Source organism: Phalacrocorax carbo, chromosome 6 (assembly GCF_963921805.1).
Source record: "Phalacrocorax carbo chromosome 6, bPhaCar2.1, whole genome shotgun sequence".
Taxonomy (NCBI): Eukaryota; Metazoa; Chordata; class Aves; order Suliformes; family Phalacrocoracidae; genus Phalacrocorax; species Phalacrocorax carbo.
Genome location: NC_087518.1, coordinates 44,735,246 through 44,751,593, shown reverse-complemented (window position 1 = coordinate 44,751,593; position 16,348 = coordinate 44,735,246). Strand labels below are relative to the sequence as shown.

Below are 16,348 nucleotides of genomic sequence, written 5' to 3'. Positions count from 1 at the left end.
TTTCCCAGCCACAATGTTACCTTGGGCAGGGCACTCTCCTTCCCTCCGCCTCAGTTTGTCCATCCATCTTTGCTAACCAAGCCCATCACAGAGAGGAGCAGTACATCACCACTAAAACAAGCCCCAAATTCCCTGAAACCTGTGTTTAGAGTAAATCACAAACCGCAAGGTACAGGAAACCCTCCTCCCACTTGCACAGCAAAACGCAGGTAAGGGGAAAACAAATGCAGAGCGGTTCAATCTATCCGTGGGCCAAGACAACAGGTTTCACGCCCAGATCCTACAGAAAACACTAGGGAATATTTGTTCATCACTGACTTGCTAAAGTATTTGTGTGTTTGTTTACACAGTGAGAAGTCTAAGACATCAGAGGGGTTTTCCTTCTAAAATAAAAATACCAATAAAAAAATATATAAAAGCCAAAGTGCTGTTGGGTTTCAGCAAAATTTGTCCACGATACATTTTCAGTGATCGTGATCTGCTAGATGTGATTAGCAATGGTACCATCCAGGGAGTTAAAAAGTGTCATCAAAATAATGTTCCCCACCTCCACGAGAACCACTTCCTGTATTTCACCTTGCACAATCCATTTTGGCTCCTTTTCCTACGTGTTAATGCCAGCTTTGCCTAACCTGGGATTATACGTGATTTTGTTAGTCCTGAGAAAGGGAAAGTCCCCATCACCTGCTCTGTGTGAGCAGGGACAACCACATACAGACCTGAAGCCTCTCAGGTACCCAAGACCAGCCAGGGCTACCACTCAGGACCCCCTTCAGATCTTCTCTAAAAACTCTGGAAATGGGTTAATCGCAACCGCGGGGCCCCACAGCGCTTGGCAGGGCAGGACAGTTTCCACCGCACATGTGAACCAGTGAGGAAAGGTTTCTGAACTGCCTGCCCAGCTCAGATTTGGTAAATAAAATCGGACATCTCGTGTGAATCCAGTTGATCTTCATTCCACTGTTTAACTGTTTTGATGCCTAGCCAGCTTGGCCCCAAAACGTGCCTCTGATGCCAGCAATCTGATATTAATAGGCCACTTAAAAAATCCTTAGTTTCCCAATGAAAAATTGCAGAAGAACTAATGTCGCTTGGCACGATCCAGTTTCACATGCACTTGAAGCAGCGGCGTAACAGTTGAACTCGGGGAGTAGACATGCCATGGTTACGTGGCTTATTGTTATTTCTCCAGTTCCTCTTGTTAATAGCTTTCACATGACAGGTCTGTAAAACACATGTTCCCACAGACAATAAAATACATCTGAAAGCTAAAACTGGCTTAAAACAAAAAAAAAAAGACAATAGTGTTCCTATATATTATGTGAACCCAGAAATAATAAAGATTTGTTTTCCCTTCATTCATTGAACAGCATGGGGTAGTATTTCCGCGTTTCAATTATATGTACATTTGCCACAGCTATAATAAGAGCATAACTGACCTATATGGTATACATTTTCTTAAAGTGCGCATAGGCATAGTTTAGAAAATCCAATGGTTTTGTTTTCTCTCCTACAAACTTGTGGTTTAGCGGGATATTGCCAATCAAGTCTTGACATTTTTCCAACAAAACAGTAACCTCAGATTCCCTTTTTTTTTTTTTAACATGAGAAACATAAACATACTCTCCATAGCTGAACGGATATTACTTAGAAGACGTAACATGCCTTTGATTTCAAGGGCTGGGTGACAGGCTGCTCTTTCAGCCATAATTACCCAAAGAAGAAAAGACCCCAGCCCACAGCAAATGGTAAATTGTGCTCAGGATGGCTCTTCTTCCACAAGGTTATTTCTTGGAGGACGGGCTGTCTAAGTGACTAGATCACCACCCACATTTTTTTTGGCAAGGGGGTTCCAGCATGGAGAAGCCTGCTGTAGCGGTGGCAAAAGGCAGCCAGAGAATAGGTTTTGCAGGAAAACACTACAGAGGGAAGTCTGGAGGAAGACAGAAAATTAAATGGGGAGCGAGATGCCTTTGGGATCCCTCAGCAAAACACCACAGAGACATTATTCATTCTAGGAGATCTACCGGAGGCAAAGGTATCTAGAAATGGGGCTACAGCCCACACATCCTCGGAAATGGAAGGCAAGCAGTGTAGGGCTGTACCATGAAGACGGTACGTCTGGCCTCATTTCCTCTTCTGCCCCACACTACCTCTCCGATTCAGTGTTTTAACAGGAAATTCAGATTATGCACCCCTGTCTGCAGTGATTTGCCTCTACAAATTCAACAGCTGAACACCGTAAAGGTGAGAAGTTTTTAACCTCCACCACTACCCATCCCTACCCACAGTGCAAAACTATCAAGAATGCAAGAGGTACGTTTCAGAAAATGGTAACAAATGGTGACTTGCATTGAAATGAGCAATAGACATATGTGGCAGGTAAAAAATTTGGGAGGATTGGGCACTCTTCTCCAAAAATAGTCATATTTGGCCATTCTGTCTGTGGCTACGACTCACATGTACGGACCTACTGCAAAATCTTTAGTAACACTGTAGAAGGGCCTCACATCCTCCTTAATACTGGTATCTCCACCCTGAGAAATTACACAGCAGCCAGGGGACCATACCCTAAGGCATGGAGGCATCCATATAGGACTGTGCAACCAGAGAAGTACTGTTATCCCCATCTCACAGACAGAGGAAACTAAAGCACAGAACAATACAAAAAAGGTAAATGGAACTGAGATTACCTTCTGAATTGTAACATGCTTCACAAGGTAATGGGAAGCTTTTTTCCTTATATGAAGGGGATCTTTTGCTTTAATAACAGAACAAGGAAATCCCAACCACATGCATTTATGCAACTATGCTGTAAGAGATCAAACAGGGCTCCAAACCATAAGCATAATAGAAATCTCTTGGGGGCTGATCTTGCCCCATCCAAGCCCGCAGGAGTTTTGCCATGGGGTCCACGGTGTGGAAAGTGGCTCAGCCCCGCTCCGAGCAACACAGAGCAGGTGCAGACACTAATGAATTGTGCGAGGCACCACAGGACACCGTGGGGCTGGACACTGAAAAATGATGTTGCTTTTGTTGGGAGGAAGTCCAAGCGACTTGGTGACCTCTAACCACTGGTGTCCTACGCTAAGATATCTCAGTGCAGGGTTTAAATTTGTCCTTCCATTTAATAAAGCCAATCAAGCTTGGAAATCTAGCATCAAGGTAAAAATATTCCTTTCCTTGGTTGGCACCTTTATTAAGAGGCAATTAATGGGCGATAATCCTGAGAAGGCTGGCAGCATGAAAGTTAAAACCCCACCACCAAGCCTAAACAAAAATCCTTGCAAAAGCCCCATGTACTCTCCGACCGGCTTGAAAAGTGCACAAAATCAAAGGCAGAAGAAAAAAGGGCTCTGTGTTGGGTACAGCACTTTGAATCTCTGAGTCTTTTTAAAGTTAACACTTGTGCAGATTTAAGGGGGGGGGGGGGGGAGGGGATTTTAAGAACAGGATAAGCTTTCATTGGCCACTCACTGGAAAAGCTGCAGAGGGAGCAGGAGGGAAAGAGGCGTTTCTGCAGTGACCCACCTATGCAGCTCATCTTCCCAGCCCAACCTTCACCTTTGCACTAAATTAAACACTATCACAGCCTGTTCTCTTTTTTTTTTTTTTGTCTTCAATGTTTGGTTTTGACAGAGGTTGGGGTTACTTCCACTAGATCTTTCTTCTTTCAACCCTGCAGGTAAGTGGGATGTTGCTGGCTATCTCAACAAAGCAATGGCAATTTCTAACAAGCGCTTTGTGATGTGTTTGGCTGCCAGCGACCAGGCCTTCAGCATGTTTATAAGGTTTTGGTAGATTAGACATGTATCTTAATAAGTGAAAAAGATCATTAAATAATTTGGCAGGGCATCTAATTCCTCATTCAAGACACACTCTGTAAATATTTGGGTACCTACAAGTGACAGGATTTCTATTTGAAGTACTTAGTGGCCAATCTTGGGTATATATAAACCTTATTTGGTTTACAACATTTGTACATGTTTTAAAGTGCATAAAAACTAGATTAGCCTACAGTTGGCTTTTATTGGAGCTTTAAAAGTGAGCTTCCCAACTTTTAGAGAACTGCAGGACAGCAGATCAGCCTTGGCAGCTGCTGCAAGAGTGAACAATTCTTGAAGCCAGTTGGCTACACACACACACAGATAAAACTTAATAACACAAAGAACAGAAGTATTTCCACATTCCCATCATATCAGGTGCATGCTGACAAACACAATAGGGGCTGATTCTGCACCAGCACTAACAAAATAGGTGGGGGAAGGAGGGGTAAGACCATGGCCAACCAAAAAATAACCTCAAGGGACCTGATCCACAGCCCAGAGGTAGCCAAAGGAAGGATCACACTGCAGGCTGGGTTGGGCCATTACGTTGGGATTTTCAAAGGTCTTGAAAGCGTCAGTGATGTGCCTCGTCTCCAGCAGTTTCTGGCTGCATCTGGATACTTGATGTCCACATAGTTGCAAGAGAAAACTAGGCAAACGCCAGAAATAAAGTACTGTCAACTCTGTATTTTATTACCTGCTCAGTCTTAATTGTTTTTCACCTTGGTTCCAGCAGTCCAGAAAGCTGCTCTGTGCATCTGCCTGTATTTTGGAAACACATCCAATATCTGTGTTTGCAAAACAAATTCCCATTCAACTCTATTACAGTTCCACTACTCTCAGCTACAAAGACGCATAAGGATAGACAATTCTGTAAACACACAAACAAACCCTAGACTTTACTGTAGAACAGGTACCTGCTTTAAAGGTCTAAAGAACCCATAAACAAAGATCAGTATATATTGCATTTCTCTGATTTGACCTGTTTGGAAAAGTCATAGGACACAACAGGTTGATCTCTACAAAAACCAAGATACTAGTTGATTTTGTACTTGCTCTAAGATCTCCTATGTAACTCCCACTAACCTTTGCACCTACCTATGTCAACCATTCTGGTGTCCTTCCTATCAAGAGGGTGACATTTCAGTTGTATTTCAGCCAAATCATAAGAACTTCAACATAAACCTCACCATTTTTAGGTCCACCAGCTGCTACAAAGTCCAGGAGACTTCCTAGTGAGCAGACATAGGTTCATTTTGATCTAGATGATATTTGCTGGGTTCATACTTTTGGGGTTTTTTGTTTGTTTTGGATTTTTTTTTTTTTTTAATAAGAACTGGTTATTCAGGAACACAGGGCAAAATGCCTTCTCATGCCTGCTAGTGCAATAGCAAACAAGAAGAAAGGCAAGAATATTTATTTTCTGTATGGACAACCCTATAACGTTGATGACCCCAAGCTGCAGAGGTATTTGAGAAGTGCCTCTAAAAGGAAGCAGCGGTGGTAGCAGGAATGACAGGTATCTCCACCTGCTGCCCAAACCCATCATACAGAGATAAACCCATCCTTTTCATTAAATACAGCCCTGTGCAACCCGGTGTGTGCTTATTGACCCAACCATCCTGGGAGAATATTATAGAAAAGCTCTTGGTCACAAATACTTTTAACCAAATGTCAAGTTATTCTCATGCACTGTAAATTCCTCTGGATTCAAAACCTTGGTAGAAATGCTTCCTCATGCGGCTGGAGCACGATGTGCCAACCCCACACTCCAAGAGCTCCAGATGAACAGGAGTGCTGCCATTGTTTTTGCTGGGAGAAATACTGCTCTTTTAGAGAGTACCTGTTACCTATTTCCAGAGGTAAACACCACGCACAAAGGAAGAAAGAGGAGAAAGGAATTCTAAGAAGCGCGTTAAGTTGTTCCCTCTGGGAGTTTGGCATGAGCTGATGTATTAAAAGAGCTTTATATTAAAGCACACATATATTTTTAATACCTAAAATATGCATTAATAAGAACAAAAAGTCTTATCCAAGCCACAATACCTAGATGCATATAAAATTTTGCATTTGTGGGGTAAAACAGATTTAAGCCAGACTGGTCAACCAGCAGAAGTTGGAGAGGGTGAATATAAAAGACATTATCAGTGGGGGAACCCAGAGCCAGCTCCAGTCAAACATGATGGAAACAAAGCCATCATTTCACATTGTCTAGAGCAAGGAACAAAATGTGATACAGTACGAAAAACCCAATGCGTCAGCATCTTTTGAGGTATCTCTATACAACCAAGTGCTTCAGAAGGTCTCACAGGTATGACAAGTCTGTCCTAGGATGACCCAGCTTCAATAAGAGGGAAGAAAAAAAATAAATTTAAAATGTGTCTGTGAACTCTGCAATACTCAGGGCAAATGGATCGTGTGAAAAATACACTGCGGCGACTATTATGTTTTCAATTACAAACGAAGCGAACACGGTTTACTCTGCCGGTCAGCGGGGTTTGGAACAAGCCCTGCCTCACCACGAATCCTCCGGGCTCTGCCTTCGAGGAAGGGCTCAGACCACTGCCCGGCCCAAGCAACACTCACTCTGTGGGAAAGGGGCACGGCACATCATTTTTTTGAGGGAAATATAGGAGCTTTCTTCCAAACTGATGTAAGGGTGAGCAAAGCTGCTGCTCCCCTTCATCCATGTCATCCCACTAGTACACGTTGGCTGCATGAACCCTAGTATTTCCCCATATAAAAACACACCTGCTCCACTCCATCAACCTCTATTAAAGAGGAAAGTTATGTGGGCTGTAGGTGTTGTTTTAATATACAAAATATCAAGCAGAGACTCCTTATCTCTGCTTTCTGCCCCCAAACACCACCATGCATAAGCCCTGATCCCTCCTCTTTGCACAGCCATGCCAAACCCTAACAAGTCTGAGTGGAAATATTGAACTGCAGCCAATGCAACGCAGTTGACAAAATTATCTTCATTATTTTTAAATCAATAAAGGCGCAAAGCTTTTGAAGCAAAAATAAAGCCAGTTCACCTGGTCAACATCAGGTCCCTTAAACAAATCATCTGCTGAACTTCCCAAGCTTCCTTTCCCCCTTCCCGGAGCATCCCAGCCAGGGACTGCAGCTGTAACTAAGCACGTTTTTGGGAGCAACTGCCCCTATGCAGGAAGAGGCAAAGCCTGTATCCACAGCACTGAAGCCTGCCGCGAGAAGCTTTCTGACCCAGTTCTGTCAATGTGCCTATTGTAACTGCAAAATCCTTCTTCGGATTTGAAGTAGCAGCCACCTGCACAAATAAGGCTGGGTTATAACTCTGTAACCAAATACAGGCACTGAAAGCTTAAAAAGTTTGTAGTCCAAAAGGCACTTCTGACCTCTTCCTTAAAAGTTCACTAATCACTTTTAATTCATAATTTATTTCCTCTTAATATACTTGCTTTATATAATACCCCCCTTTTTACCCCCCTCCCTCTCGTCCTTTCTTTTTTTTGGAAGTTCCCCAGGAGAAAATGGTATTACACAACTCCCTTGATTAACTGGAAATGAAACTTTTCCCCCTCAGTAGTCAAGATTTGGTAGAGTTTCCACGATATAATGCACAGTACAGAGTGCTGAAAGACAAGCAAAAAAACCCCATGAGCATAGGTAGAAATGATCCGAAGGCCCTTCAAGCAGTGGGGGTTCGATCTCAGTGGTCCCTAGAGCAGAGCTCAGTAAGGCTTTGCCTATTCAACGATGAGTTTAAGAGGTGTAAAATCATCTCTTTTCTTCCTCATCTGTATTTTGACTGCAGTTACTGCAAGGAGGGGCATCCTAACGTATAACAATCCATGACGTAACTGTGACTGCACTGGTAGCCAGGTAATTTTTTTTTTTTAAAAAAAAACATGCTCCTAATTAAAATAGCTTCATATTATGGGGAGGACAGACTTTGCAGGAGAAGGCAAAGGTCTGACAGCTGCTGCCTTGGCCATGCTGCCACCACACTGCCCACAGAAGTTTGAGTTACTTTGGTGAAAAGCAGCTGGGAACAGGATACTTTGGTGGCAAGCCGTCACCCACAGCAATGGAGGTGCCCACCCCATGCTGCTCGCAAGGATGGGATGAATTACCTGTCCTGAGGCAGATAGCTCAGGACAAGACCCTAAAAAATTATTTGGGTCCCTAAAGGTTAAATGGAGATTTTTTGGGGAGAGTATGGTTCCATGCTGCATATCATCTCAGACTTGTAGGCGCTTTTTAATCACCCTAAGAAACTGCATTGTCTGCAAATCCAGGTGACACAGTAGTGTCGTATCAACACCTAAAATTTCATCACCCTCTTCTGGAAGCATAGAGCCACTGTTGGCACAGGGACCAGCCACCGCGGGCACACCCACCTTGTCACACCCAGTGTCACAACAGCCCCTTTCCCATGTGCAGCCCCAACCTCACTCCAACGGCTGCATTTTGCAGCCAGGTGACATTTCATAGCCCTGTTTCCTTAGGGCATGGTATAAATCGGGCCGGCACAGGCAACGGCCAAGTCTCTATTCACACTGACTCAAGGGACACAACATGTACTGTGCTCTTTAAAACCAAAAATGGATGACTCCCAATTTCCCTTTCCAGCCCCCCTGTAACAATGCTGTTGCCCTGCTGTCAAGGAACGTGTGAATAAATTGGGGAAAAAAAAGGTTAAAGAAGCCCAAGGGAATAGCAGTCCCTTTTTCTTTATTGCATTTAATTTTGACAAAGGCTCTTCTGTTCCCCCCCTCTTTTTTTTTTTTTTTTTTTTTTTTTAAGGGCTTCATGCCAAGTTGCATTATTCCTCTTCACCATGGTACTGCCATGAAACTCGCCTGGTATGTTTGCCTGAAAATCACAGGTTTTCATGGAAGTTGTTTTTATCTCAACAACTCCCTTTGTCACTTCAGACATGAAAAGATGAGGAGAAGGGCTTGGGCCCAAATCCAATCCCAGCAACAAAACCTCCGCGTAAAAGCACCACAACCCTCCAAATCCAGCATCACAAAAACCTGCCCACCCAACAGGGCAGAAACCCTCCAAAAACCCTTTTACCACCTCACTCATAACACCAATGCAACTGCAGACACATGCGACGTGCTGCAACCCACTTTGCACTGCCTCCGTTTTAAGCCCTTTGATGCTTGGGAAAAAGCCTGTACCATCAGTGGGGTTGTTTTGAAAGTTTTTTAAATGGAAATAGTTTCTTTTCTTGCAGCCCATCATGGCAACCAGAGCCCACTGGCTCCTGTCAGCGAGGCAGGAGCTCAGCAGCTCGTAGGGGGTGTCCTCTATTTCCAGCCTATTTACTGCTCTGTTGAGAAAGGCGCCTATAGATGCTCTAGTTCTCAGATGGGAGTTTGGAAGGACTCAGTTATTCAACAAACCAACCCTTTCTAAATGCTGTCAAAGGAGTGATTTGATGCCTTTCAGTGCTTACTATACAAAACACTGAAAGACCAGCAAACTTCAAAAGCCGCAGAAGCGGAGCTGGAGTTTGGCAGGAGTTCATTAGCTGCCTGTGTCCTTCTGTGTGTGGCTTGTAATTACTTGCAGACCTGATGCCAAATCCTCATCTACTGAGCGGTACCAATTAACATGCTGCTGGATGATTCACAGGTAGCTAATGTCAAGGTCTATACAACCAGCATGCCAAATATCCCATCTTTTTTTTTAGCTGGCCTTTTTTTCCTCTTTTCAAGTTACTATACAAGTAAGGTTTGGGCAGGAAAATTGGGATTGTCCAGCCTGTTCCCAGGCCACGTACTGGAGGGCCTGATTCTGCTGTCTTTGCACACCAGCAACTTCAGGGACACATGCCTCTCTTAGTGCATGGGCCAAGGGCTTGCAAGTTGAGCGACCTAATGTATTTTCCCTTTGTATAAAGCACACTTTTCTGCTTCAAGGAGAAAAACTATAATTGAGGTACAATTTGCACTCTATACTTGCCATTCCTGCTGCTCATACTCTCTTACTCCTATAGGTAGTGAAACAGTAACAGCAAGAGCTTTAACAGCAGCTGGAGAAGCTGATGAAGCAGGTACCTAAAAATGATAATTCACCTTTGGTGGGGAAAATGTATACAAAGCTGCATCCCCTGCAGGAAAATACAGCAGTTATTGGATCCTCAGACCAGAAAAAAAAAAAAAAAGCCCTTCTCTTACTTGAGATCTTTATCCCCTTGCAGCCAGCTGGCTCCCAATGCAGCCCTTGGCAATTAAAACCTTGGGAAGTCAAACACAACGGCACGGAAACAAACCTTTTGTTTTCCTGCTTTTTCATTCTTGTCTTGTGTTTGATCTCCAAACAGAAATGCAGGCACCAATTTCCCAAGCTAAGGGGAAACCATGGGCCTGGTGGAGCATCTTGGCACTGACTTGGAGCAGATCTCCGAGCAAGCTGGTTTGCCACCACTGCTGGCTTTCTCGTGGAGAGTAGGAGACCCAGCCCTCGCTTCCTTCTACTCAACTTTCTACTTTCCAAAAGCCAATGCAAGCCCACTGAAACTCTCCTCCCTCCAGTAGGAGGCCACTGAGATGCTGCCTGTCCCTAAAGCCACCACACAATGAATGGCACATGAGAGGCATGATTTCAGATCTACTGGAGGTTTGATGCTCCTGGGCAGAAACAAGACTATAAACAGGGGCAGCGAGAGAAAATTTACAGAAGCGGTCAGCCTTGATGCAACACTGCTCCCAAAGGTACCAGCCACAGGACAACTATGCACTCAGTCACGGATTTAGATGCATTATGAATATACGCGTAACACCCAGAGACCCTCATTAGCAGTAATTTGATGGCTTTTGCTCTTCTTCTTTTACCTTTGTCATACAGCTTTCCCCAACAACCAGTTTCTATGTTAAATTTCTTAGAGTTGTTCAGCACACAGACACTCCCATTCACCCCTTCAGTTGCACCCATTTCTATATGCTTTCCTCTCTCCATAGGAGAAGTGGTTTCTCCATCACACTTCTTGCTCCCATACCATTGCAAAATGCCTTCAGCCCTGGGGGATAATTCAATGCCAGAAGGGCTGCGAGTGCAACGCAACACTCACACCACTTTATCCTTCTAATAAACCTTTCACTGCATTTGACATGATACAGGCCTTGTCCAGCCATGAAAGCTTTCTTGCTTATCAGGAGAATTTTTAATCAACCAGAAGGGAAAACATGGCCTGACATTTTATTGCTTTCTTGTGCTTTACTTTTAGATGTTTCTGTTTTCTCCAATTTGTACTCTTGCTAATCTCTTTAACCGGGGATCAGTGGAAAGCCCAGGTCTTTCATTCCCAACAGCCAACCCAGGATAATTTAGAGGCAGGACAGGTAGAGGAGCATGGAGGCAGTGAAGGGGGGCCTCATGGTGGAGTTGGAGAAGAAGGCACCAGGCACCAAGCTCTCACACTCACTGCAGGTTCTGGGACATGGTTTTGTCCTGGCCACAATTACAAAACAACAAACAACGTCTGTGGGGAAGGGTCATAAGAAGTTCAGCTTTCCTCTATTAAAACCATCTGGTGCCTATAAAAAAAACCCCAACTGGTTGGTTGGGATGGCTGGTAGCACCTCCTCCCTGCTCCGCTCTTCCTGGCACTTCTCAAGAGCATGGTGGCACTCGGAGGTGCCACTGCGAGGGACAGGGCCGCCGTGGGAACGGGGGGCTGGCAGACGCACACCCCACTTGGCATCCCTCCTGCCACAAAGAAGGTGCTTCAGCATCCACCTCATTTCACTTCTCCGTATCTGAGCCAGAGCCTTCTTTAGGAGGTGCCTGTCCCCCTCAGCACCCTGGGCTCCTGCTAGAGTGCCCTCAGTGAGCCTGCAAGCAGGCTGCACTTTCTGAGCAAAATAAAATGCCCCTACGAGGCCAATGTGGGACCCAGCAAAGGGCTTCTCCAGGTCAGAGACACTAACCAGTCCCCCTCCAGCATCAACAGCAAGAAGCATCACCAAGCCTGCAGGGGAGGTGTGGCAAGGGATGGGAAACTTTATTTTTCCTTTATTTTAAAAAAAAAAAAAAAAAAAAAAAAGCAAGCCTAAACCTCTCCTTTGTTTCCAACAGAAATAAAAGGAAGAAAAAAAGGAAAAAGAAAAGAGAGGAGCACTTACAGCCAGTTCCCCAGCCTGTAACACAAAACCACGCTGTGCTGGGAAACCTTACACCGCGTGGCATCCAGCTCATGTTCTCCTGCTCTGCTCGCCGCCTCCCGGATGCTTCCCCAAGCCCAAACTGCCCTTGAGAGAAGCCAAGCCTCAGCCTCTGCTGAAAAGCCTCTTTGTTTGGATTCCCTTTCCAAATCAGCGTATCCTGAGATTGAACTCCCTCCCACCCCTCTGCAGCGCTTTTTAATGTTCAGATGCCTTTGGCAGCAGCCAGATTTGCCAGCAGGTTTGTGGTCCTGTAATAGTGTTCAAAACGTCGGTGCTGGGGCACGTACTGTGCTAGAAACCTTCGGGTGGGGGGGGGGAGAAACTATTGCAGAATTACTTCAAACAATCCTTTAGTCGTGAATAGTGAACAGAGTAGCTAAATTCTTCTTAATTAAACAATAGCTTTAATCAGCCTTCAATAGCCTACCATTAAGGCACAGCAGTAGAGCTGGAGAGGCACCTTTTTTTCCCTCTCTTAAACTGGAATAATCGAAAGAAAACTAGACAAGGCATCAGAGAAACTCAGGCATGGCGTTTGGGGTCTAGTCCATACATGCATCATCAAGAGGGTTCAACTCCAACTGCTGCCATGAGCTTTCCATGCAACTTCAAACCACCACTCATTGCACCCAGAAATTAAATGTATTTTCCTGCACTGCCCACTCTGCCTGCAAGCTCAGGAGCATAAGTGTACTACATCTATACAATCCCTGGTATGCTGCAGGGTCCCCCCTCTCCCTTGGGGTTTGCAAGCACCCCAAAATCCCACAACGGGCTGGAGATATGGTAGTCTCACAGCAGGACCTCTGGTCTAGCATGGACCCGCCTGAGACCCACGAATAGCACCGAAGCATTAATTTCAGTCACCACTTGGAGCAAAACACAGCAGATCCTGCAGCAAGAGACTGTAACAGGAGCATCAGCCCCGCCACACCTCACCCCAACACCAAAGGGAAAAATCAACCTTCTCCGAAACCAGCCTCAGGCCCAGGACTTCGCAATTTGGTTGGGGAAAAGTTGTGTTTCACTTGTGGTTAGCTTTTTAAATCAACCTCAGTGTTGTATCTTTCTCTGTGAAAGCAAAGCGCTGAGCATTTAAGCAGGTGGATTTTCAGTCAGTGGACCCAATCCTGCATTCATAAAGCAATACCCAGTTTGGGGGACTTCAGCGACAGCAAAAGCAAAGTCCCTTATGTTACATCCACAATCCAGGTGTGTCCCAAGCTCTATCCTACTTGTCTGGCTGTTTTAAACATGCTGCATCCCTAGACCCTGCAGTATCTCTTAGAGCTTTAGGCACTGGGAAACTTCTTTGTGCCCATGTACACAGTGATTTATCAAAACAGGCTTTCTCTAAAATGCCATTTGACTTTTCCATGGGTTTTGCATTTGACAAAGACTTACACCAGCTCAGTCAGAAAAATAAATGCCACAAAACTTCTCCTTTAAGGAAAAAACCAAACCCAAAAACAAAAAAAAACCCCAACCCTCACAGCCCAGTGCTTTAGAAATGTTTCCACATGCTAATCAGCCTCCTATTCAGCTCCAGACTGAATAGGACTCCAACAATGACAAAGAAATACGCTGAACCTATTCTACATTTCATCCCCTTCACTCAAAATGTTGCTGTTACCTTGGTTTTCAGCTGCTTTGTGGGAGCGGCAGCAGAATGACAACGGCATGCAAAAGCTGCAGGGACAGTCAAGAAACGAAGAGTGTTGGTTGAAAAAATATCCAACCCAGAATATGGGAAAAAATATGCAATTATTTGATGAGACAGTCACTGATGCTACAAGCTTTGATAAGAATAAATAAGAAGAAAAGAAGCCAACAGAAGAAGAGGCCTCTACTGAAAACATAGCCTTTTGTGGCCAGGCAGCAAAGGGAGTTTCTTAGCTTGGCAAGTATGAGTAGGCTAAAGGCCCCTCCAAACATTGCCTTTGAGAATTAGCCATTTGTGTTATGTATTATCAACTGGTGGATGCCTCACTGCACCTTTCCACCCCCCATATTCTTAAACAAAAAAACTTCAGGTCTTGTTTTGGGAACAGATGAGCCAGTTCCCACTGCAACAGGTGATGTGAGGTTGTTTCCCTTTTCTGCAGAACACGGGAGCATGGGAACGGAGCCACCTCGGGAAGCTTTCGCAGGAATCAAGGTAGGAAGCTCTGGGACAGGTGCACACATATCCCAGGGACACACTTTGGCCCGAGGCCTGGGAGCTTCCTCCACGGTTGCACATTGCTGAGGATCCAATTTCAAAAGATACCTTGGGAGGCAGGCGATGGCCTGGCAGGCCTAGAAGCAGCATTGAAGTTTGCCACTTCGCTGAGACTGTTAGAAATGAGAGGTACCTCAGTAGCTCTGAAAGCCCCACTGGGCAGCTGGGTGCATCAGTACTGGAAATACTGCCTTCAGAGTGTGCCCTCACCCTTACTGGGCTTCAGCTCCCTGTCCACACACAGAGGTGATGCTCCTTCATGCTTTCGGTCTCCTTAGACTGGAAATTCCCAGAGGCACAATCCTGGGAGATGCCTGGGCAGGACTGAGGGCAGCAGGGCTCAAATCCTGGCACAGGACTCCTCTGGGTCCTTGGCTGGGCTGCAACCGAGGAATCAAAGCGAAAAGCAGCTCCCCAAAAAGCAAGGGCCATCTGATCAGTGATCAAAGAGCAGCTTTAGAAACCTGCTAACACCAAACTGATTCATAGCTATCAACTTCAAAAGAGTTTTGCTGCCTGCCATCAGTTTATCATCCATCCAAAATTACTCCATGAGCATCACTCAGAACATAAATGCATGCAGCGTTCACTGACCAGACCTGCTTACCACTGGTTTGCCACGCTATTTTCAACCCTCCCTTTGGAAACTCACACTTTAAAGAGTGATAGGCTTTGCAGAAAAGCCTTGGAAGCCCTAAAAATGTTTGGGGTGCAGGACCAGTTGCCATGTCTGCTGCACTGCTACAAAGACCAGAGCAAAGACCTCACTTTCAATGTTGGTGGGAATGATAACCAGGGCTTGGCTGGCTGCTCACACCTGCCAGCCTCAAGCTGAGCCTTGCAGCCATGCTTAAAGAAAGGCCCATCACACTACCTCAGAATAGAGATTGTAAATAACCGGCTAAGCATCAAGAAGATGGGAAGTCCAGACCCTGTTTGGCACGTTGGCTTTCAAATTCAGTGGCTGGACATTTTGAGGCAGCAATGCAATTAATATCTGTGTGCAGTGCCCATCTCCAGTATGAGCAGGATCAGACACAGAGGCACTGCTGTAAAAACTTTTAGAAATGGCTGTCATTCACACTAATTAACAGTAAAACCAGGTGAAGGCCAGTTACAGGATGCCATGCAGCTTGTCACTCCCTTCATGCAGCGGCAGGCTACAACCCAGCCACTGCTGGGAGAAGCGATCTCTCAGAGGGAGCATCTTTTGTTTCAAGAGGGATGGCTGCCCAAAACCACTAACCAGCAACATTCACTTTTTCTGTTTAACCCCGTGGAAGGAAGAACCCTGCTGTTCTCAGCTCCTCCAACCAGCAAAGCTGAAGCAGCTCCGAGAGGTACAGCCTGCTGCCTGCGAACTCCCAAAGTAGTGAAGGAGACCTCCATGTCATAGCTACCTTCACTGTTTAGGGCAAGGTCTGGGTTAGCCCAGCAATGCTAACCCAGCCTCAATTTGCTCTGTCTCTCAGGCACCATAGGCTAAGCCCACTAGTATGTTTTATCAGGAAGGCTGGAGGCATCTCCCAAGCTTAACTGTGCGATGGTCAACATAGCTTTCACATCTTTTTGGGCATGGGATGAAAAATTATGGGAAAGTACTAGAGGATTATGAACACTCTCCACTGATTCAATGTCACCAGCATTGCCAGACCAACTGCAGCTTCATTTGGGCTTTGGCTGACAGCCCCACCCAGCCTACCCCTGTAGCCCCTGACTGAGAGCACCATATGCTTAGATGAGAGAAGCTCATATATGGGTATGAACTACAGGCAACACTGGAACAAGAACACACAGCATAAAGAGCACAGGCATTTTCAGAGCATCAGAAGCTCTGGAGTTAAATTACATGTTCTGCCTATAATGTTTACTTGATGCGGAGAGTCAGTTTTCAACCCTCTGTCTTCAAAGCATCCAACGCATGTGAAAAACAAGCCCACTTACGTGACCAGCTTGAAAGGATAGAGTTTATATGGATCTGTGATACTTAGAAACCTGCCAGGACAAAACTAATTTTCACACTTTTTCATATATTATCTTGGTAACACACTTAAGCTTAAGGCAAGTTTTCCAATGGTTTGCATCAAAAGCTATATGAAGACTCTTGAAATTCCTCTTTTTTGGTGACGTTCTGC

At 45.1% G+C, this 16,348-nt stretch overlaps 1 protein-coding gene across 1 annotated transcript in view; it reads right to left on the bottom strand.

The window, feature by feature from the left end:
* PLPP3 (phospholipid phosphatase 3) overlaps positions 1–16,348 on the bottom strand; it is a 45,674-nt gene that overhangs the window by 21,532 nt on the left and 7,794 nt on the right. The gene's annotated exons all lie outside the window — the stretch shown is intronic.